This window comes from Miniopterus natalensis, chromosome 10, assembly GCF_054644295.1.
Source record: "Miniopterus natalensis isolate mMinNat1 chromosome 10, mMinNat1.hap1, whole genome shotgun sequence".
NCBI lineage: Eukaryota > Metazoa > Chordata > Mammalia > Chiroptera > Miniopteridae > Miniopterus > Miniopterus natalensis.
Window position 1 is genome coordinate 64,437,626 of NC_142090.1, and position 23,782 is coordinate 64,461,407.

Here is a 23,782-nt window from a genome sequence, read left to right on the forward strand (position 1 = left end):
GGCATGATATATCATTTTCCAGCCAATCAAGGGCCATTTATTAAATGTCAACTCTAAGCATCATCCAAAACTAGATACTAGAGGAACATTGTCCTCTATGTTTGGCCAAGGTCACATTGCAGACAGGGAAAAATTTGATATATTTTACTGAAACATATATTGTGTGCTGAATTCACAAAAAGAAAAATATTTGCAATTATTATCAGCAACACTGAATTTAATATCCCTGCATGAGGAAATCATTCCTATAATGAAAGGTAAGGTGTATTTTCCTGTTCTCCCAGTAATTTTATATAGTTGTAATGTGCAGAGTTTCAACTAAATATGCATTAAGCGGCATACTTTAAGTATTTCAATATGCATTCACCAAAGCATGTGTTTGAAGATGCCAGCCCATATGAAAGCTCATTCAGTAGAAACTAATGGTGTCCAGCAGAGAATAGAGTAACTAATTGAATTTTGTAATGTAGCCAGTAACATGATTTTCAGAGTGTGTGGTATCTGCAAACAAAGTGCTTTATTATCTGTAATGTCAACAGAGATCACCTCAAAGAGGACTAAAACCTTCTTTCATCAAAGTGCTTTCTGTTTAACTGCTAGTGGAGATTAGATATATTCTAATGCTTTTGATATCAATATTTTGTGTGACATTTTTCCTTCTAGCTTTCTTTTTGTACCTAACATGTAAGTCATTGTTGAATTATAGTCATCATATCAGTGAGAAAAGTGAATATTCTGCATTATTGGTAGATTTGTAGATACTTTATGATATTGGAGGAATCTAGAGACCAAGACTCTATCCAGAGTCTAAATTCCTCCTGTAACTTTGGGAAAGACTCTTCTCTTACCCGTGACAATTTTACTTTTTATTTAATGGAAATATTTATGTCTGCACTATGCTATTCAAACAAACAAACAAAAACAAACTAAAAAAATATTTATGTTAGTGCTATTGCTTAGATAGTAAGTCATTGTGCAGATAAAATAATTTCTACAACCATATAGCAAACATATATATTGATCATCTCCTGCATGTCAAGAGTTTGAGATTGTACCCAACTTGCAGGCTAACTTGTTAGCCTGCCTCGGTTACTGACAGAGGACACAGAGCCGGGAAGTGGCAGGCAGAAGACCACCCAGGCAGCTAACCTTATGTTGAATTGCTTCCTAACCACTGTGGGTCTTGTTTTATGCCCGCCACGCACACTCTACCTTATATGCTACATATTATATGTTTCCTTTTCTAGAAGAAATACCAGAAGGATGATATGCCATTATATTCCTTGTCATATATTTATTATGCTCTGTCAACAAATATATCTAATGGTTATTATATGCCAGGCCCTGTGCCTGATCTTGAGGCATTTAGAATCTAACAGGGAGTTATCTGTGTAAATATAATGGGATGTATTGCAGTTAAGTGCTGTAATAAAGACCAGGAATCATGCAGTGGCAAAAAGATGAATTCATTAATCAAGATGGGCTAAATTCTACTTCAATAATAAATCTCAGTGGCTTAACACACAAAGTGTCATTTTTCACTAACCCTGATGTCCAATGCTGGTTGGCAATAAGAGGTTTACTTAGTTTGTTACTAAAGGTTTCAAAATATTTACACAACTATTATGGCAGGCGGAAAGCAATTAAATTTTGTGCACAGAAATAACATCATTTACACTTGCATTGCATTGTCCAAGGCAAGGATTTTAAAGGGACATATACATGGGAAGAAAAAAGAACCCTAATGATGGTTAATAGCCCAATTAACTATAACATGGACTGAAAGGAAGAAAAATTTTGACTCTGCCTTTGAGGTCACACTAATAATCAACTGAAAAGACAATTGACAATTAAAGTATATAGACTACTTGTCTACATTACTTACATGCACCTTCTCTCTATATGCATCTTTTCTCTCTATTTCTTTAGGCATTCGTTGGAAGAGAATTCTTTTTTGTCTAGTCACTTTCTGTGATATAAATATATATATAATATGTTAAAGTTTAAAATATGAAGCTTAAAAATTTATTATTAAAATTTCATTGTAACTCAGCAATCATTTAGAGGTTATACAAACAAAAGATTATTTTAAGAAAGAATAGTGCATCTCTGATTGTCTAGCATCAAGGAAACAATAGAAAGCAAATTGACATTTAATCAGTTTTATTGTTTCTAAGATCTCAAGAGACCACTTACGCAGCACAACTGGCTTCAGGTTAATTGCTGGGTCTCAGTGAACTCATTGTGTGGTGGTGTTTGATGTCACTTTCACATTCAAGAAAGAACTTAAAACAATTTTAAAAATTAGAATACAATAATAACTTTAAGGAGTATGATTTAAACATTTTCCAAACAAATGATTTTACCTTTTTTAATTTTATCAAAGACACCAACAATATAAGAAATTTTTAAATTCATGAAAATAATTTGTGTTATAAAAAGAAGTTAAACATAGTGGTACAAGTTTGTTTGTTTGTTTTACTAATTTTTTTTCTCAATATCAAGCTGATTTAGACAGTGATAAAAATTGAATCCATTTTTAAAACTTAAATTCCTTTGAATAACAGTCACTTTTTTTCCCCACTAATAGACATTAATAGCTGTCATTATTTGATTCAAAACTAAGATCCAAGACAAGGAATGTAGTTAGAATCTCTGGACACAATACAATCTGAACCACTTAAACTTGGTTTTGCAAATGGAAGCAATGTAAAACATCCTCTGATTGCAAAGGTTAGTGCTAAATGAACTTGAAATCCTTCCCATAAATGAAATAGATTAAAGGAACATTTGTCCCTGAGAAGCAGATGATGTAGTCTTAGTTTATTTCATTCTCAGTTAGGGAACATGGCCTTTATAGGCACTATTACCAATGAATTTGAAATGACTCCAAAGTTCAAACACCAGTGAAGCATCACATCGTATGTTCCAATCAGGTGACCGTTTGGCTGGGCAAATGCCATTTATATTTCAGAAGACATCCATGTTATAATAAAAAATGAATTAGCAGACATGGAAACTTCAAGCACCATTTGTCATCTGGAACTCGTGCGCATTAATACGCCTCATACCTGTGACTCTGAGAAGAGCTAAGTCAACTCCAGAATTACCATAACATTCAGAACTACACAGTCCTGCATTTTAAAGTGAATGTATTGAAAATTGAATGCCAACTAAAAATAAATGATGACACCTTTTAAAATTAAATTACAAAAGGCTTTTGCTATGTCCTTCACCCCATTGTCATTCTCGGTTAGCACAGCTGTCACATTTCCACCACTTATATCTTATAACAAAATGGTTTAGAATGTAAAATGAGACCAAACACACACCTAATTCTACTTAAGTGGGTATCTGATAACTAGATTGGTTTCTTATGAAGGAAAGATCCAATGTTATCTATTAATCAATTTGAATCTTCTACACGGGACTCCTTTAGTAACCTCCCTGGTTACTGGGTTTTATTTTTACCATTGTTACTTCCAGTGGACGATATTCCCTAAGTATATTTGTACTTCAATAAAAAAAAGACAGAAGAAAACTAACCTTTAATGTGTTAAAATGTTTAATGGACCAAGAGGGAGCATACATCTATAGTAAAAATGAAGTTATAAAGTATTTATTTTTGTCCTTCTTAATAAGACTTAAAAAATGAACACATAAAACTGAATTATGTTTTAAGCCTAAAAGCAAATACAAATCAAACAAAAGACAGCTGGAGATGTGTTTTGCCAATAGATTATTCTCTCTTTGTGTACAGATGTGTGTACCATTACACAGAAAACACTGCCAGAACACATGAATCATTCTAATTATGCTAGGAGGAAAACTGCAAAACAAAACATAAAATTCTAACCATCAAATACATTAACTAAAACGAATTTACAGAGAATTTCACTTTTTAAAAAAATTAACTGAAGAGATAATACTCAAGCTTCCGAAAGCATTAACCCTTTTTTATCTCAAAACACTTTATTGCATCATTTTGGTCATGGTGAAGTATTATGATTACTTTAATAGTTATACATATTTATAGTTATATATATTTATAATACTATATATAATTATATATGGATATGATATAATTGTATTGTGCCTTCCTTGAGGGCAGTAATCACATCTTATTTCCCTTATAAGGGTAAGCATACTTCTTGCAATATTGCAGGTATGCAGAATCTATTTATTGCATAGCTGAAAGTTTCTGAATGAATTAATTGCAGGCTGTAAGAGATGGCTCTTAAATCAGTAGCTACCATTTATAGAGCATTTTCTGTGTCAGTCACTGTAGTACGTCTGATACATATATGATTTTCCATTCTCAAGCAGCCTGTCAGCAGGTTATTGCTATGCCCATGTAACAATAGCTACAATTATGTTTTGAACATTGTGTTAGGATTTTATGTATCTAATTTAACCCTCATAATAACTTTATGAGGTTAATAGGGTTATCCACACCTTAGGTAGGATGAGACAGCACTGAGAAAGGGGGACAAAAGTACGTTTATAGTTGTTCCTATGGAAAATGCAATTAATAAATAATAATACAAGAATAAACTCTGTTTCATTTACTCACAACTGTAAACTTTTACCCTACCTTGTGTGTGTGTGTGTGTGTGTGTGTGTGTGTGTGTGTGTGTGTGTGTGGAGAGAGAGAGAGAGAGATTATCAGTAAGTGTGTGACTGAGAAACAATGGCAATATCCAAGTCTAGTCAAAATGTCTAGGTTTTAGTCCAAAAGGTGATCTGCCTCGAATATAAAAAATGAAAGCCTCAAATATAAGAATATGTGTAAAGGAAAAGTATCAGATCAACATATGGCACAGCTTAAACTTACACAAGTTTACATGTCAATTACATCTCAAGAAGTTGAAAACATATTTTAAAAACATTACTAGAGTTTTAATGTGGTAGATACAAGCTTTTCAGAATTTCTATTGAATACTATCAATGTAGGTAGTTCAAAATATATAATTTGTGCTTACAGTGGCATCATCAATTTGGTAAGGAACTAATTTCAAAGGTTATATTATGTGAATAAAAATTAAAATTTAATGAATCTGTTTTTTACTAAGTTCACATTGACATTGACAAAAATATGGCTGAAATGTCTCACAAAAATATTTTCATTAATTCTAGCAATTTGAACAAAATTAATTTTTAAAACAGTTGAATCTATTATAAATGTTAATCATTAATTTACTGATTTAGCCAATATTTATGACATGCATTCTGTAAAAAAATACATATATACAAACATACACACACACATATATATATACACAAACATACACACACACACATACACACACACACACACACACACACACACACACAGCTACTTACAACCATAATGAATATCAAATCCCATAATAACCTGTATTCATGTCATATTGGTACCAACTCCAACTGGGCATTTTTAAACTTTAACTCAAACAGTATTACAGACAATTTGACTTTTCAGTAAATTACTTTAATTCATATCTCAGATGACAAGAATATTTGGAGGCTATTACAAGTCTTTGGATAAAGCAACAAACTCTGTCCTAGTATCATGTCATGTTCCTTCATTTATATTTTAGTATCGAAGGAGTAAAATCATACATTTACAATCACAGAAAATTTGAGAGGAGTTCACTTTTTTCAATCAAAGATACCACTTACAAATAGCAGCAGTATTTGTTTCAGGTTTTTTTACACAATTAGTGACATTATTATTTATGATCAGGCATTTTACACTTCAGAGTGCATGACACGTCTGAGAGTAATAGGGTTCTCACTTTGAGGGGATTCTAATTCATCATCCCTTAATTGCCTGCTTGGAGCAAAGTCAAAACAATTCCCTTCTTACCTGACCAACGCAGCATTCCTTTTGGCCTTGAACACCTGACTCTCACTTCTCTTTATAACAAAACTCATGTCAATTTGAAAAACACTCACCATAAAAAGAGGGTGAGGAAATAAAATATGTTGAAATGATTCTTATTAATGTCATTGTTACCACCATTTTCAGGGGTAAAAGGCATTACAAAATACCTTCCTCAGACATCCTGAAAGCCTTGCCTACAGAACTCAAATTAAGATTGATTTGGGCCTGAAATCACATTAAGTAATGAAAAAGAAAGGGTAATACTCAGAAAAAGAATTTTTCTGTGATAAATTCTACAGGTTCCAACTCTGTCACCATTTTTGGCATAGATCCAGCATCTTTGTTTTTTATGCATAAAAACAAGATACGTTTTTTTCCCTTTGGTTTTTGCTTATGGGGTGCCTGAAAGATAATTTTGATAATTTTGAAATATTTTGTTTTCAACCCAAAATTTCAAATTGAGGAATGTTTGAGGCATAGGATGAATTAACTTAAAAAGAATGTTCTCAAGAAAAGTATTAAAAAAGTTCAACAAATTGTTTGCACGTCTATCTCGAGCAAGGTTGATTTCAGCATAACATTTGCCTAGTGTTCTCTCTGTTTAGTTTCTTTCTCTCCTGTGACTATGTCCCTGCCGAAGTAACAAGAACCTTAATCAACTCTCCAGAGTTCTTAGGAGCCCCCAAATTTGTAATATGTCAAATAGGTCAGCATTTCTAAGATTACAAGGATCTCTCACTCCAGTGCTCTCAATGTTGTTTTACAAAACATATTAATCTTTTACTCAACGCTTTCCTCTGCTTTTTCTGCCTCATTGGAAGGCATTTGTCAAGCTTATTCAGTTTAGATTATTTGGGTTACCACATCTGGATTTTTACATTTCATAAGGAATAAGCCATGCACAAAAGTAATTCATTTATTATTAATAGGCTATTTTAGATTTCTAATGTTATTTCATGCAGGGTGGCCACCTAATGTCCCTCAAGTCATATGACATAATCACTTAGCAAGTCTATACAGACCTAGCCACTTATTTTGAAGCCTAGTCTACAAGCTTAAGTATATTGTTGTTCTGGTACTGCATGGCATTATAACAACTAATGCAAAAAAAGCAAGCACTCAAAAAGCCAGGAAGTCTCTACCCGGTACATTAGGTTGAATGCTCATGGAAGCTTGCTGCATTTGCTGACCCTCATCTACAAAATGTTTCACTTGAACAAGGATGGTTTATTAAAATAGAGGTCAGCAAAGTAAATGAAACTGGCTAGGGGCTTATGTTTTGTATAGTCCCTCAGATAAAAATATTTTTCACACTTGCAAAGGGGAGAAAAAAGGGGGGGAGGAATATGAAACAGATTGTTAGTGGCTTGAAAAAATATTTACTCTATCTTTTTTATAGAAAAAGTTTGCCTACTTTTGCCTTAAAAATATGACAGGATCCAAAACCAAAGATGGAAGGAAAATGGAGTCATCATAATAGGATGCATCTGCTCTTTAACTATACAGAAGACATTTAGCCATGAAAAATTTTCCTTATATTGGAACTTGGTTCTTGAGTCCGGAAAAGAAAGAATTTAGAGCCAAGAACTCTAACACAAGAAATTTATTTAGAAAGTCACCGAAGTCGAAGAAGTGAACCAGTTAGGCTCTATGGGTTCAATAAACAAGTTACAGAGGGGAAAAAGAAAGGGCCCTTGGAACTCGGAAGAAAGCAAGTTACACCCTTGAGAAAGAAGGTGTGGGCATGAGAGAGAGAGAGACGGGTATCTTGCCTTAAGGGTTTTTATCTGTTTTCCAAAGGCAGAAATTTTAGGGGAGTCTTAGAATACTCATCAGCTTTCCAGGTGTTTCCTTTTAGGGTCATAGTCTCTACGGATTGGTCACTGCTAGGGTTATTAGTCATTGTATCTGGTCCTATTGATCATGGTGTTGTTTTGTCTTGTTTTGCTGCTTTTCTAATTGTGAAACTGAAACACAACTGAAGCCTAGACATTATCTCCAGTTTCATGAAAACTCTTTCTTCGTGTTCAGCAGACCAGAGGTTTTGTTCCTAAGATGATTTGATGCTGAACAGAACCTCATTGTCCTAAGGGCTTAATGCTTATCATGCAAGAGCTTGTTTGGGAGTTGTATGGGGTTATTCTCTGGCCCCCTTGTTTCTTCTCTAAGGAGATCTAAACCACATGACTAACGACATGCTAGAGGAGGAAAAGTCACCTTGGGTGCCAGGTCCTAGCCTATAACAGTTGTTTTCAGGTTGTTTTCTCTAGTTTTGCCCATTGCTACACACCCAGGACTTTCTGCCCTGGTGACACTCTGTAGCTGCCTATCATTCCTGCTCTGCTCATGCCTAACTGCCTACTCTATCACTTATTTGATGTTACAAAAAACAAGAACTAATCTACTACTGTAAACAAACAAACACACACAAAAACCATTGAAAGTAGAATATTATGTTTTTTGATAGTCAATTATTAATTGGACTGCCCTACTGATTTAAACACCAACAAACACACTGGGACCAAACATGCTTTATGTTCACAAGAGTTTAGTTCATGCTAAATGGATGTAGACCAGTCTCATATTTATTATCCCTAAATAAATCAATGCATGTCTTAAATATGCTTAGAAAGTTCTCCTGACAATAAATCTTTTGCTAGTTGGAATAATTTTATTGGCGCACCTTGTAAGTATATATTTTAATAGACAGGTATGTTATCCTTAGTAACAAAGTGTCAGGATAATTTTGTTAGTGGGCCTGTGAAAGAGATACAGATTGGAGAAATCAGTAAATCAGTATGATTGACAAAGTCATTTATTTAAATAAAATAAAAATTTAGATTAATTGGGAAATACCACATAAACCCAATATTTCAACAGATCTCAACAATTAAAAAATGTTCCCCATTTGAATATAAAATACTACTTCTAACTCATGACTAATAGAGACTATATCATGTTGTTATTTTAGAGAAGTTCATGATCCAACAAGCCTTGCAAAGATAATGCAGGAAATGCATTTGTAACACAGATGGTGAGGGCTACTGGTCCACAGAAGAGACCCAAGATAATTGAATTCTGACTACTTGTGCCTTTTTTAGCAGTATTTTTATCACATGCCTATTGATATCAGTGCTAATAATTGAGTGTCTACTGTGTTCCAGGAGAGTATTCACTTCTTTACATACCTCAATATTAGTTCATTATTACAACAACTCTATAATGTAAGTACTTTTCTTAAAATTTACCTTTATTGTTGAAAGTATTACAGGTGTCCTCTTTTTTCCTCCCATTGTTCCCCTCCCCCCCACCGCTGCCTCTCAGGCCTTCACCACACTATTGTCTTTGTCCACGGGTTATGCATATGTGCATATAAATTCAAGTACTCTTGAAATAGATTATGTAGATCAGGAGTCAACATATTTTTTTTTCTGTAAAAGTTCAGATAATATTTTCTGCTTTGCAGGCTACATGATCTCTATCACTGCTACTCAAGTTCACTCTATGTAAACTAATGGGTGTTGCTGAATTACAATAAAACTTTATTTACAATGATAAGCAGCAGGTTGAATTTGGTTCCAGGACTGTTCTGTGCCAAATCCTGATATAGATCAGAGATGGGTTTGACTAATTCCTAAGTTTCCATAACTATAGATACACAGAAGCCACTTAAAAGTGATATGCTATTTTCTTAGTTATCAAAAGAAAAGAAATAACCTCCAAAAATCCCCCGTGTACACATGTTATTTTTAATTCATGAAATTAAATTAACTTCATTTGCTCCTCAATCAGGATGCATTGATACAATCCATTTGGGAATCTGAGAGAAAAGACAAGATAAAAAGATTCTGAGCACCAATTAGAACAAAGAAATGATGAACTTTTTAAAAATTGTCTCCCTTTATGGGAAAAGAGGTTCTGCTACACTCACTCTTGACACGGGAAGGAAAATGGCCAAAGAGATTCACGGAAATGAAAGATGTCAGAAAAACAGATGCTGTGTAAAGGGAAAGTCAATGCAGTAATACTGTTGACAAAAGTTAACCACAAAAGAAACCTCACAACAGTGTTCAATATAAGGGCAATCAGAAGGGAAACCACAATGTCTCCTACCCTGAGAATATGATCGAATTTAATTGGTAGAATGTGTTTTAAATAGGAAAACTCTAATCATAATGTCTTTTACATAGTAACATGTCTTATTACATGAACTAGTAGTCTCAACAGGCAGCAAGGACCCAAATGCAAAACTTAGCTTACTCTAAAATGTATTGAAAGCTGCAAGTTATATGCTCTCTGTCTCTCTTGCCTTCCCGACATACAGCATTTGCTAAAATGCAGAAACCTTATATACAAGCATAGGCACCTAATTTTTTATAATGTCACTTTGGAACAGAAAGGGTAGGTAATTATTATTATTTTTTTGTAAATCAATCAAACTTGTGCTCTGTTTTTGTCAAATTGGCAATATATATATTTGGTGTGCTGCAGAATTTTAGTAGTTTATGTATGCCATGAGATCAAAAAGGCTGAAAACCTCTGGTGTAGATCAAACTATGGCATTCCTGTGATCAACATCTTCAAGTGGCTTGAGACCACCTTTAGCATAAAATCCAAAGTTCTTACTGTAATCACGGGTCTATTCACGACCTTACGTCTTTTACAAATGTCCCACCACTGAAACCCCTGCTCATTCTACTAAAGCCACAGTGGCTGTCTTATTTTCCTAAAATGGGACAAGCTCTTACCCACATTATGACTTTTGGTCTTCACTTGGTCATTCACCCAACCCTCTCTACTCCTCGCAGGCCTGTGCTCAAATATCACTTTATCATGGAAGCTTTCCTAAGTATCCTGTTAAAGATAGCTCACCCCTTGTGCATGTTTTTTCTCTTCACTCATTTCTCTCTCCTTGGTCTTCCCTCCTACCTCTTTTGGACACATGACAATCTTTCAGTTATTTCTATACTTGCTTCCAATCACAGAGTGTTAAGAGGTTAATCTCAACTAAATTTAAGTGAGTGATGTGAGGTAGAAAGCTCAATTAAAATATAAATATCTAGACATTCAAGAAAAAATTAAAAATAAATTATTTTCCTCACTGAATTACATTAATGCCTCTGTCAAAGTTAATCTACTTATAAATGTAAGGGTTCATTTTTTGATATTTAGCCTGTCCTTTAATATATTTGCCTATCCTTTGCCAGTACCACACTATCTTGATTACTGTTGCTTTATACCAAGAGTTGACAATATTTTCTGTAAAGAGCCATATAATAAATAAATTATACTTTAGGGGCCATACTGTATATTCTCTGTTTACTCTTACAAACCTTTGAAATGTAAAAACCATTCTTAGCTCTTAAGCTGCACACAAAGAAACCACGGTAAGAACTGGCCCATAGACCATAGAGTTCCATCTGCAGATATTAAATTATTATACTAATAACTAAAATCCGGTTAACATAAGTTCTCTAATTTTGTTCTCTTTCAAAATTTGTTTGACGATTCTAAGTCCTTTAATTTTGTATAGATTAAAATTTAGCTTAATATCAATATCTACAGAAAATTCTTGGAATTTTTATTTTAATTGCATTTAATTTATAGATTAATTGGGAAATAATTGATATCCCAATAATTGATTTCCCAATTATTGGGAAACAATAATGTTGTTTCAAAATCACGTTTGAATGGCTATACCAATTAATTTTATTATAGAAATAATAAAATAATTTAGTGCTCAGATTGCTGAGACAGCTTGTTGAGATAATTTGCTCACTTGATAACATTATGGTCTTGTTTTATGTGTGCCCATTTGTTTGTTTGGTGTGGAGATTAATGTATGATTTCATAACACTGTGAGGTGAAACTCTGGATTTCTAATTTCTGTCACCAATTAGAAGCTGTAAAGAGTCTGATTCAGATTATTTTTACCTAGAAATGGAAAGAAACCATGGATAAACTGTCGTTATGATCCATAGCTTTTCAGAACAGAAGCCACCAATCTTCTGTAACAACAAATTCAGGAACTTGGTGGATAATTTAAACCACAAAAATGACTGGATGACAGCGTAGTCAAATGGTCCATTGTATTTGTCTCAGTGATAAAATCTGAATGGCTATACGATCTCTCTGGAAACTGAGCTTTATATCAGTCACTGTGTCTGCAATTTTCGTAGGCACCTAAATACCAAGAATGGTACATCCATAACATGAAGAGCTCCTTCAACAAAAAGTTACTCAAGTGTTTTTTAAGAATCTGTAGCTTATCTTTCTGTAAGCATCTTGATATGCCTTCACACTTTCATTTTATGCTCCTTATATTCCTGTTATCTTTCTTCTTCCCAAACTGCAAACTTGGGTTAGTTTAACATAATTCCGAACCATTAAAAGAGGAGTTCTTTTAAAATTCTTCTTCAGTTTACTAGTCTGAATTAAGTTTCCCAGTGCTGCATTTGTCATATATTAGTTCTATCATTGACCACATTGTTCCAAATTGTTTACTGATCCTCTTAATTTAGAATCACAAGGAATCATAGTTTCAGGAACATTTTCTGATCCACTTATGACGAAGATTTGAGAAAACCACAGTAGCTAATTAGAAGTTCATGTTCACTTCGATGCCAAACCATTCCACCATTATATTATTATCCTTAAGAAAGTACCTAAAAATATTTTATTTATATCAGAGTATTAAGAAAGCAATCACAGAGCCATCCATGAGTTCAATTAGAATATAAGCTTAATTTAATTATTACAAAAGGTTGAAAAGTCTTCCATTTCTACTTTAAAAGAATTTTGGCTGAATGGGAATTAAAGTATCAGATATAGACTATAAACAAAATACATCTCTTCCCTTATGGGGTTTGCATTCTACAATAAATAATAAATAAAATAAGTCATATGGTAAGACAGAATGTACTAAGTGCTGTGGGAAAAATAAGACAGTAAAGCCGATTACAGAGGATCAGAAGTATTGACTGTGTGTACAATTTTTAATAGGCACGTTTGGGAAGACTGACCTGAGGAGGTGACACTGGCAAAAAAATTAAATGTATATATTGTAGAGTATAAAAGAAAAGTCAGCTCTAAGGGATAATTATTATTAATTTTTTAGCATTTGTATTCAGTCATGTATCTATCATCTATCTGTCTATCATCTATCTATCTATCATCTATCTATCATCTATCTATCATCTATCTATCATCTATCTATCATCTATCTATCTATCTATCATCTATCTATCTATCTATCTATCTATCTATCTATCTATCTATCTATCTATCTATCTATCATCTATCTATCTATCATCTATCTATCTATCTATCATCTATCTATCTATCTATCTATCTATCTATCTATCTATCTATCTATCTATCTATCTATCATCTATCTATCTATATCTATCTATCATCTATCATCATCTATCATCTATCATCTATGTATCTATCTATCTATCATCTATCTATCATCTACCTATCTATCATCTAATCTTTTGTACCTTGTGTTTTATTGTTTACTCGGTCACAAGTTTTAAAGAAATATTAAAAGTTTTAAAATAGTGCTAACAGCAATTCTCCAAGAGAGTTCCAGGTGCCTCTAATTTCCATAGAGTACTTCATGGGACACTCTTAATGTTTATGCGTCTACTGTGTAGGCAAGAGTAAGAAAGAAAGGGAAAAAAGTAATATACTACACTTGGAAAATGCTTATTTTGTCTTATTATTCTTTTTCATAGATTTTCATAAGTCTATGAAAAATATCATTTGGCTGAATTAGTAGGATGGGGAATTCATTTGTTCCCAGAGAAGTTACAGTAGGATTCAACCTAGTTTGTCATAATGTATCCAGATGCAAGAAATTTAATTTATGTTTTCAATATAGTAAGTGTTCTAGATTAAGGATTGAGTGCTCACCAAATTCTAAGCTATTTTATTTATTTTTTGATTTGATGTATAAAAGAAGGCTTGAGCTATATAAAATCAGGTTAGTTGCTTTCTCATATTTTTAATTTGTTGATTTTATCAAATTTTGCTGAGACCTTGCCAGGCCAAGTGTCTCTATTCTAGGATGGAGCCTGAGGGATTTGTTTTAAAAAATCAATTTTAATGGAATTGAAACTTAACTAAACATACTTCCACTTGTACCTAACTTTGCTTTGAAAAATGATTCAGTGAAGGGCTTGTTCTTTAATTTGCTGGTAGTTTTGAATGTTAATAATGATAAGTTGAATATAGAAAAAATCAAGATATATGACAAATGTTTTAGAAAATTAAGCAATATTATTTTCTCTTCTGTTATACAAATGATTGGAGTTTTTTAGTAAAGCAAATCCAATATGGATATTTTTCATAAAATATACTTCCTATGTCATAGGTGTTACCCACTATCATTTCCTTCATTCTATTTATTCCTTAAATGTATTTTATGAAAATACAGGTTTCAGACCTTAGGTAGACTGGGGCTAAGTTAAACAAGAGTGAAATGTTTAAATGTTCCCTGTTAATTAGGGTAACATGTAAAATGTTTTTATGGACATTTCGGAAATACAAAGTGTTTTCTTATACCTTTAAGCTTAATGAAGCTAATGGGAAACAAATGAAGACAAAGAAATAAAAACAGCTACAAAGAGAACTGTTCCACCCAGGGGGTCTCTTCACCTACAAGGTGAGAAGGAAAATAGAAGAAAATCGTTAGAATAACTTTAAAATTAAAAGAAAATACATTGATCAAAATGATCTAACAGATGGAGCTGGTTAAAAAGCCAGATGACCAGTGGTTTACATTCACTTTATTGAACATGAAATTTCAAGAGGGAGGAGTGAGTCAATTGTTGGAGAAGCAAGAATCCTCTTGGATAACAATGTGATTCCCTTGTTTGAACATCTCTGATGTTTGAGATGAAACTTGGTGATGTCAGAATTCAAAAAAATAACACTGCAAATGGAGAGTCACCACTAGAGTGGGGGTCATTTTAACTCTGTGCCAAGATCCATGTCTAGACTTTCATGGGTGAGGGCTGGTTCTGGGGTCTAGGCATAAAGTCTCTACCACTAAAAGTCAAACTATCACAGCAAATTTTAACTTCTTAAATATTTTACATTCCTCTATTTATCAAAATTTTATATTCTGCCTAGTAGAAGGAAGAGCTTGGATAACTTAATTAACCAGCTATCTACCAGCTAAATAGTCAACCTTCTTGTTTCATATGAATAGGTTTAGAGTTAGGGCGACCACGTGAGTTAAGATTACAGCAGAATAAAATATTTGTGAACTCAATCAATCGAGTGCATCTTTCCTTTCCCTTTAAAAATGTTTTAGATAGATAAAACTGAAATGTCCCTCTACACTTCTCTTGTTATTGCTTTTATTTTTTACAAATTTTGTATATTAAGAAAAATCCACGAAGATTGAGGAAGGTAGAGAATATAAGCATTTTTCATATTGAAATAAAATTAATGGACTCTTCCGACATCAAGTCAGTAAGTAAGCTTAGTATGGGGAAAATGTAAATGCTAACTGTATCAGTTAACCATTGCTAAAAAATGCAGCATCACAAGTCTTACTCAAGCTAAGTAGCTTAAAAGAACAACATTTGGTTTCATTCACACAACTGCAAAATAGGTGGTCTGAGTGTGGCTGCTCTGTTTCAGGTTGTGATGGCTGAGGTGTCCCTCTCCCCTTTCAGTCTTTGTCTTGTTTTCTGTGAACAGTAATCTATGTGATTTTCATGGCAAAGATGGAGATGAAAGAAAGTATAAACACATGAGGCCTTTTCCATGACTAGGCTTGTAACCAGCATACTGGTGCTTCCACACACATACCATTGGCCAAAGAAGCCTTTTGGTGTTACGGGTTGGATTGTGTCTCCCCAAAATATGTCAGTGTCCTAACCCCCAGGACCTATAAATGTGACCTTAATCGGAAATAGGGTGTCTGCATATGAGCAAATTAAGTTGAAGTCATTAGCATGGGCCCTAATGTAATATAGGGCATTTAATCCTTATATAAATCAAGAAACACCTGAAAATATCAGAAACTAGGAGGGAGTCATGGAACTAATTCTCCATCACAGTCCTCAGAAGGAACTATCCCAACTAACTCCTTGATTTCAGAATTCTGGATTTTAGAAGCATGAGACAGATGTGTTTCTTTTGGACTTAGGAGAACAGTTTTGTGTGTACACTTCCACATACAAATAAGTTTTGCTACTGTTTCTGCCATTTGCTTTCATTCAGAATTTTGTATTTAGAATGAGAAACCCCCAGTAAAATTCTCCACGCCTAAGAAATTTCAGCATTGTAATCTAAATCTTATTACACATTTTTATTTAACTTTATGAAGTGATGTTTAAAATACTCCTCTAGAGAATAGAAACCCTTTTCTTCAACTATCTGTAGCTTTAGGTGAGGTGAAAAGAAAAAAAAAGGAAAGTGAATCTCCCCAAACAAACAAGGGCTTTTCCAATTTATTAAAATAAAATAAAATAAAAATGGAGCTAACATTATTCAGAAACTTACAAAAGCAATTCTGAATACAGTTCTCTAAATGTATACCAGGCGAATGAAACCAATGAGTTCAATAAAAGCAGAAAATCTATTATAAACCACAGCTTGTCATGGGTGTTCTAGAAATTTCTTTAGAAAATTTCCTTCCAGTAACTTTTTTCCATTTAGTTACTCTGTCAATATTTATTGCATGCTCATTGGATACAACCTGCTTAATACCTAGCATGGAGACTTAGAAGAAGGAAAAATGCTCATTTCATACTCTAAGCATGTGGGAAGTTATACACGTCAGCACTGTAAACATATAATAAATACCTATAACTAAATATTTTTTTCTTATAAAGATATTTTCCATGTATAATAAAAATTTAAACAAGTCAGCAGTAAAGGTTTTATGACAGCCTATAAACAACAAAACCAGTAGCTACAGAACATTGTAAATACTTTCTTTATTCAAGCCTAAGTAGATTCAATATGAAAATATAAATTTTAAATGTCAGGATACTTCAGTTACATGAGCCCTTCCCAAGTCCCCAGGAGGGCCCTGTCAATGTGATTACATGATTATTTGTATGTATAAGATTTCAAAGGTAAAAAACCCCAAAAACGATAATTAAAAATTTAGCCAAAATCACATGAAACTATTCTACCTTTGCAACTTGGATTTCTTGCAATCACCATTCACCTCCTGAATCATGGCACTGGAGTGGTCATGCACATCCTTGGAATATTGTTAAAGGAATGGTGAGTTAAGACATGTCTCTTTTGGATTTTGTAGAATATTTCTGTGTGTACATTTCCACAGATAGATGAGTTATTGTTATTTTCCTGTCTTTCACTTTCAATAAAAACTCTGAATACTGAATTTTGTATTGTATACATTTTAATATGGAGGGCTTAGAGTTTTCAACATTTTCCTCCTAACTTGCTTATTTAAAAAAATCAGAGTTTCTCTGACAATCTAATCAAGAAGGCAGAGAAGTCTATTTATTCCTGTCCTCCTCTTACCTGAAATTGATGATAGAATCTTTTGAACCATTGGCCAAAGTTAGTCTATTTTCCTGTCATACTGCTTGGAAAATTAGAGTCGCAAAGTAAAAGTTTAAAATGGCATGAAATTGATTACCCTGTTTCCCTTCCAATTTTCCCATATCATAATTTACTGTATTATATGCTATTATAAACATGATATTTGTGTGGGAGACAACTTTAATCCATACCTTGGGGTACTCAATATTTGAAGAACCTTTGGAATTCACAAGGCACACATGGTTACGGAAACATGTGAACTATTGTTTTTGAAATCAGTACTGTTTTGGAGGTGTTTTTGTTTTTAGTTAGTATACCGATGTTAGAGATTATTTTCTTTAGCAAAACGATGGGCTGAAGAGCTATGTTCACTGAGAGGGACTGTACAGGTACCACAGTCTTTGCAAGATCTGATGGCCAGGAACATCAGAGCATCCCTAGGTTGTCCAGTGCCCTTTATTTTGTGGAGAGCTCTTACCTGACCCACACTGGCTGATCCTGTCTTCAGAAGATCACAACACCAGTCTTCAGTTACAATTCCTTGAGTGTCTATGGAGATTGGATATATTAGAAAAACTACTTTATGAATGTATTCTAAAGCTAATAAATGTTTGTTGTTTGGCAGAATATTGTTACTTTATAAAATACCACCCAATATTGAAATTGTTGCGGGAAGATACAAATTCTCCATTCACCTTTAGCTACCTGAGGCTACAGTATTTACTAAAAAAGAAAATAATAATTTTTTGGTTTAGTTGAGAGTGAGAGAGATTTACAGACAGGTGAAATTGGTTTGTCTGAAATTTTTCAAGGGAGTAGAGGTAAAGGAGAAAATTATATTATTGCAGTTCTACTTCCTCAATTGTAATTCCCATTCTCAGCAACTATAGTAATTCAAAATGAATCAAAGCAGTAGATTCTCTTTTAATTCTTTCCATATGATCTATGATGGTGGGGATGCTTTCATAATTTTTTTATCTCTAGGGCTTAATACAATCTGGCACATAATAAGTACCCAATAAATGTCTGGTACATCAAAAAGTGAATGAGTGTATCATATTTTCCAGTTTTCAAAACTTATAATAACATATCTCTTATTTCTCCATTTTTCTCTCATTTAAGTAATTTTATTTAAGCAGAAAATAGTAAGTGATATAATCATTACACTGTTTCAGTATTTGTAAACAACTATGCTTAACCTCTGTGCCTCATTGTTTTCATCTTTAAAACAGAACTAATAGTGCTTACTTAGATCATAGGTGTGTTCTGCATGGATTAAATGCATGTAAATCACATCAAGCTGTGCCTACCGCATGGTAAACACTCAATAAATCTTCATTATTATAATCTCATTTTGTCAATATGGGATATTGTTCAAATGTAATGGTAAAGCTACAGTTATTAGGCTGATTTGTTTTATGTTGCTTTCAATCTTTTAATCTTTTTAAATAAACTGTCAAATTTTCTGGCATGTAAAACTACAACACACAAAAATATATAAAAACAGTTTAGAAGATCAGAATAGCATAATTAATATTATTGATTTAATAATCATATACTCAAACCTGTATTCTATAAGCTGAGGGTATTCTTTATTCCTCAATGTCTATGGAACATTTGTAAAATTGTATTATTTTGCAGACCACAACAAAATTATCAACAAATTTCAAAAGCAGAAATTACAGAGGTCTTATTCTATGACCACGAAACTAGAAAACTAGAAATTCATAACATTTTGAAATTTAAAAACTTGGGAAAAAATTTTCTTAAACACATAGTTAGAAAGGAAAAGAAAAGAGTAATTATACTCCATTTAGAAAATAATTAGAGCACAAACACTATTTTATTTTGTGGTGTTCAACTGATACTGTACTTGGCAGAAAATGCAGTGTGCCTTAAGTGTCCCCACAGTTTTGTAAGTAAAAGAAAAATAATAAACTGAGTAGTTAACTCAAGAATTTAGAAATATGGTGCCAAAGAAAGCAAAAAGTAGGAATTAAAACTATAAATGAGAGAAACGAGTTAATTAAGAAACAGGGAAGCTGAAGCATTTACTATTAAATACATTTTAAGATTTTCTTTGAAGAAACTAATACTGTCCACATCTGCCTATCAGGGATAATCAAGACTAAAAAGAAAATTGTAAAGAGAAAAAAGCGGAAATATCTTTTAAAAGAAAAACAATTGAAGAGGAGAGAAACAGATATTTGAAGTATTTTAAAAATAGGAGAAAGTCATCTTGAGGCTTATCCAGTAATATACTTAAAAATCTAGAAAAAAATGAATTTTGTGTGAAATACAAATCAAAAAAACCAGCTATGAATTAGAAAACCTAAAGACTCAAACACAGAAAATTACATCAAAGAACTACTTCCAAACAATGCCTTTTTCTTTCAAAAGTTAAACAACCACCTAACTTCTGTTATATTTTAAATGTTTAAGAGCATAAAAAATGTGGATTTTTTTTTTTTTAAATGTTTTAAGCCTGCAAAGCTTAACAAAGTTAGCACAGAGAAGTAGAAAGTGAAAATCAGAGCCAATAATATTGCCATACTATGTATGGTTGCCATTTGGGTACTGGAAATATTGGGTTGAAACCACTATGCTATACACCTGAAACCAATACAAAATAATACTGAATGTAAACTGTAATTGAAAATTTTAAAATTTAAATTTAAATTTTTAAAAAAGAAAATAAAACAGAAAATTAGAGCCAATTTCACTTAAAAATAGAGCAAAGGGAATATATTCAATAATACTGTAGTAACTATATATGGTATCAGATGGGTACTACATTTATTGGGGTGGTCACTCTGCAAGTTATATACACTTTTAATCACTGGGTTCTACACCTGAAACTAATATAATATTGTATGTAACTAATTTAAAAAAATAAAAAATTATTTAAAAATATAAAAATGCAAAAATTAAAGATAAAGTTAATGGTAGCAAAACTAATCTAGGACTATCCTAACACAACAACATATCATTAAAAGTGGGGTACAATCTTAAGATAGGAAGCTTGTTAAACATTTGGAAATCTAGTAAATTAATTCATTATGTAAAAAAAAATTATGGCTAAAAATATAAGAATAATTATCTCTAAAAATATGGGTAAATGTACTTAAATTTTTAATAACCATTTCCAGAATTATTTTAAATTATTTTTAAAATATCTCTTAGATTACAATGAGCAATATTGGTAACAATAAAATAGAGGCAATAATGTCAATTTTAGAAAGAACACAAAATACTAAGATATTACTTTATATTGTTCTGTGTGTTCTGACCAGTACAGTAATTCAGAAAATAATCATACCAAAATGTTTAATAATTGAAGAAATGGCATGAAAGTAATCATTTATTGTAATTAATATGGCTAGAAATATTATTTGAATAACTGTTAGAATTAGTAAATATTAAAATTTAGTAAGAAGGCTGATAAAAATAACTTTTATAAAATCATAGTTCATTTAGTGATTAGAATAGTTATACATATAATATAAAATGCTGTGTACATTTTCAACTCTCTATCAAAAATACTAAAATTATTAGGAATCCAGCTTCTGGTCAAGGTGTTAGCATAGGTAAATGTGGTACTTGCATCTTCTCACAACCACATCAAAATTACATCTAAACTACAGAACAACCATCATTCAGAACCACCTGAAATCTAGCTGAACAGAAGTCCTACAGCAAAGAATATAAAGCAGAAGCCACATCCTGGTGGTTTCCTGAGACCCCACCCCACCCAACTTGCAGGCCCACCTAAAGTGATGAAATGCAAGGACCTCCGACCAAGCTTACTCTGCCCAGCAAAGCCATCACTTAGAACTGAAGGTCAGAGAAAGAGCTTCTCAGGCAAGGAAAGCTGAAGGGGTTCATCAGCACCAAGCCAGTATTATAAAAAATGTTAAAGGGTCTTCTTTAAGAAGAAGGGGAAGAAAAAAAGAAGATAAAAAGTATGAACAATAAAATTGCAACAGACACTTACCTAATGTGAATTGAATCTAAAAAGCAAAATAAATGAACAAGCACAACAGAAACAGACTCGTAGATTCAGAGAACATTTTGACTGTTGCCAGATGGGAGGGGAGTTGGGGGCTGAGTGAAAGAGGGGAAGGGATTAATAAGTACAAATTGGTGGTTACAGAGTCGTCTTGGGGATGTAAAGCACAGCATAGGGCATATAGTCAATAATATTCTAATAACTATGCATGGTGTCAGATGCATAGGAGATTTATCGGGATGATTACTTAGTAAGCTATATAATGTCTAATCACTGGAATGTACACCTGAAGCTAATATAATATTGTATGTCAACTGTAATTGAAAAATAAAAATGATTTTAAAAAATAAAAGGAATTGAATTCACCAGATCTTTGTGGTATAAAGTGATGTTAATTAGCTTGACTGCAGCAATCATTTCACTAGATAAATATATACCAAAACATCAATTTGTACACCTTAATTACATGTAATTTTTATTAAAAAAATGAAATAAAAATTTTAAAAGGAAATATTTTAAAATATGACTTAGGTACATAAAAGACACCCATTTCATTGGGGAGATATACTACTGTGTTACTTCATGTGCATATTACGTAAATTATCTCCCAATTAAGCAATAAATAAACTTCAATTATAATTAAAATCCAATTTTGGTGAGTTAAGGAGGTGGTATTAACTTTATAAATTTCCTATAGTACAATAAATGTTCTAAAATAGCCATCTGCATTTTGAAAAAATAGATGATACTGCCAATAAATAGTCAATGAATACATATAGCAGAACAAAAGTATAAGATTAAGAGATCTATAAGCAGAAAAGTTTGGTGAGCTTCATGGGGCAGAGCCTGCATCGATCTTGTTCAAATTTACATATTTCTGAGTATAACTGATAAATAAAAATGTGCTGAATGAATGAATGAGCAAAGTTGGGATCTGAGATGACTATAGCCCTGGCCGGCACCTGGATTGCAACTGTGTGAGAGACTGAGCCAGAGACTCACACTAAACTGGGCCTGAATTCCTCACTCGCAGGAAATGTGAGATAATAAGTGTTTATTGCTGTAAGTTGCTATATTTTATTTTAGATAAATAATAGTCATGGGACTATGCAAGCGTATAAATAGTAGAAGGAAATATATGTATACATTTGTCTTATCTTTTCCTGTGGGAGGATTAAAGGAGAAATATGAAGACTGGAGATTTGGCTACAAAAACACTATGAAGCTTGTAAAAAAAACAAACAAATACATAGCAAAAATTTGGGAATAATTTATGATATGTATAAACGGAAGACTGTCAATATTCTTATTTTATAAGGGGCTTTTCAATTACTTGGAAATAATTAAACACCACAATTTTTAAAATGAGCAAGAGACATGATAAAGCACTTTACAAAAGGAGAAAAACAGAGCCAATTAAAATATGGATTAAACTTCACTGGTAATTAAGTAGCTGTAAATTTAAAAAATCAGCAGAGACAATGAAAATAATACCCATCTATCTCCTCTTTTCTTATCACCTCTTTTCTCGTTACTGAAAGACTTTGCTTACTCTGGCACTGAGATTTCCCCCCGCTCACACACAATTTTATCGTGGTTGCGAAAACTTTTATAATTTGTTCTCTTTTACCTTAATTTTATAGTGGGCTCACACTCTTTGTGTGAACCTTTGAATTTGCACTCCTAGTATTTTCCTGTTTTCTTTCTCATAGTTTCTATTGTTTTTCATTTATCTTTACTGTTGAAAGTACTACAGATGCCCCCCTTCCTCCCCCATAGTTTCTATTTTAATTGAACAAACAAAACATTCTTTTAAGCTGCTATGAAGCTTAATAATAACACCCTACAGTGCAGTCACACACACATTATTTTGGCATATATATAAAAATTTGAAGCAAGATGGAGTCTCATGCTCTGCTGGTGGGAGTGGAGATTGACACAAGTATTTTTTAGAACAATGTAGTGATATCTAAAAGCTTTTAAATGAGTGACAAGAAGACATTTACAAGAATGTAGAGTGCATGCTGCAGCTCTCTTAAACGCCAGTGGCCGAGGTGCAGAACGGTGTCTACCCACAAGAGAAGGAACAAACAAGTTATGGTATATTCATAGAATATTACATAGCAGATAAAATAAATGAGGGATATCTATCAATAACACCATAGATAAATACCCAACATACATATTTTAAGCAAAATAAAATAGTTCAAGTTGCCAAAGAATATATAGAGTGTAATATAATTTACATAAAACTTTAAAACATGCATAGTGCTATCATATTTTATAGGTATATTAACATATCTAGTGATTTTAAAGAGTATATTAAACCACTTTTTATTCATGTGGGAAGATAGCCGTTTTACTCAATA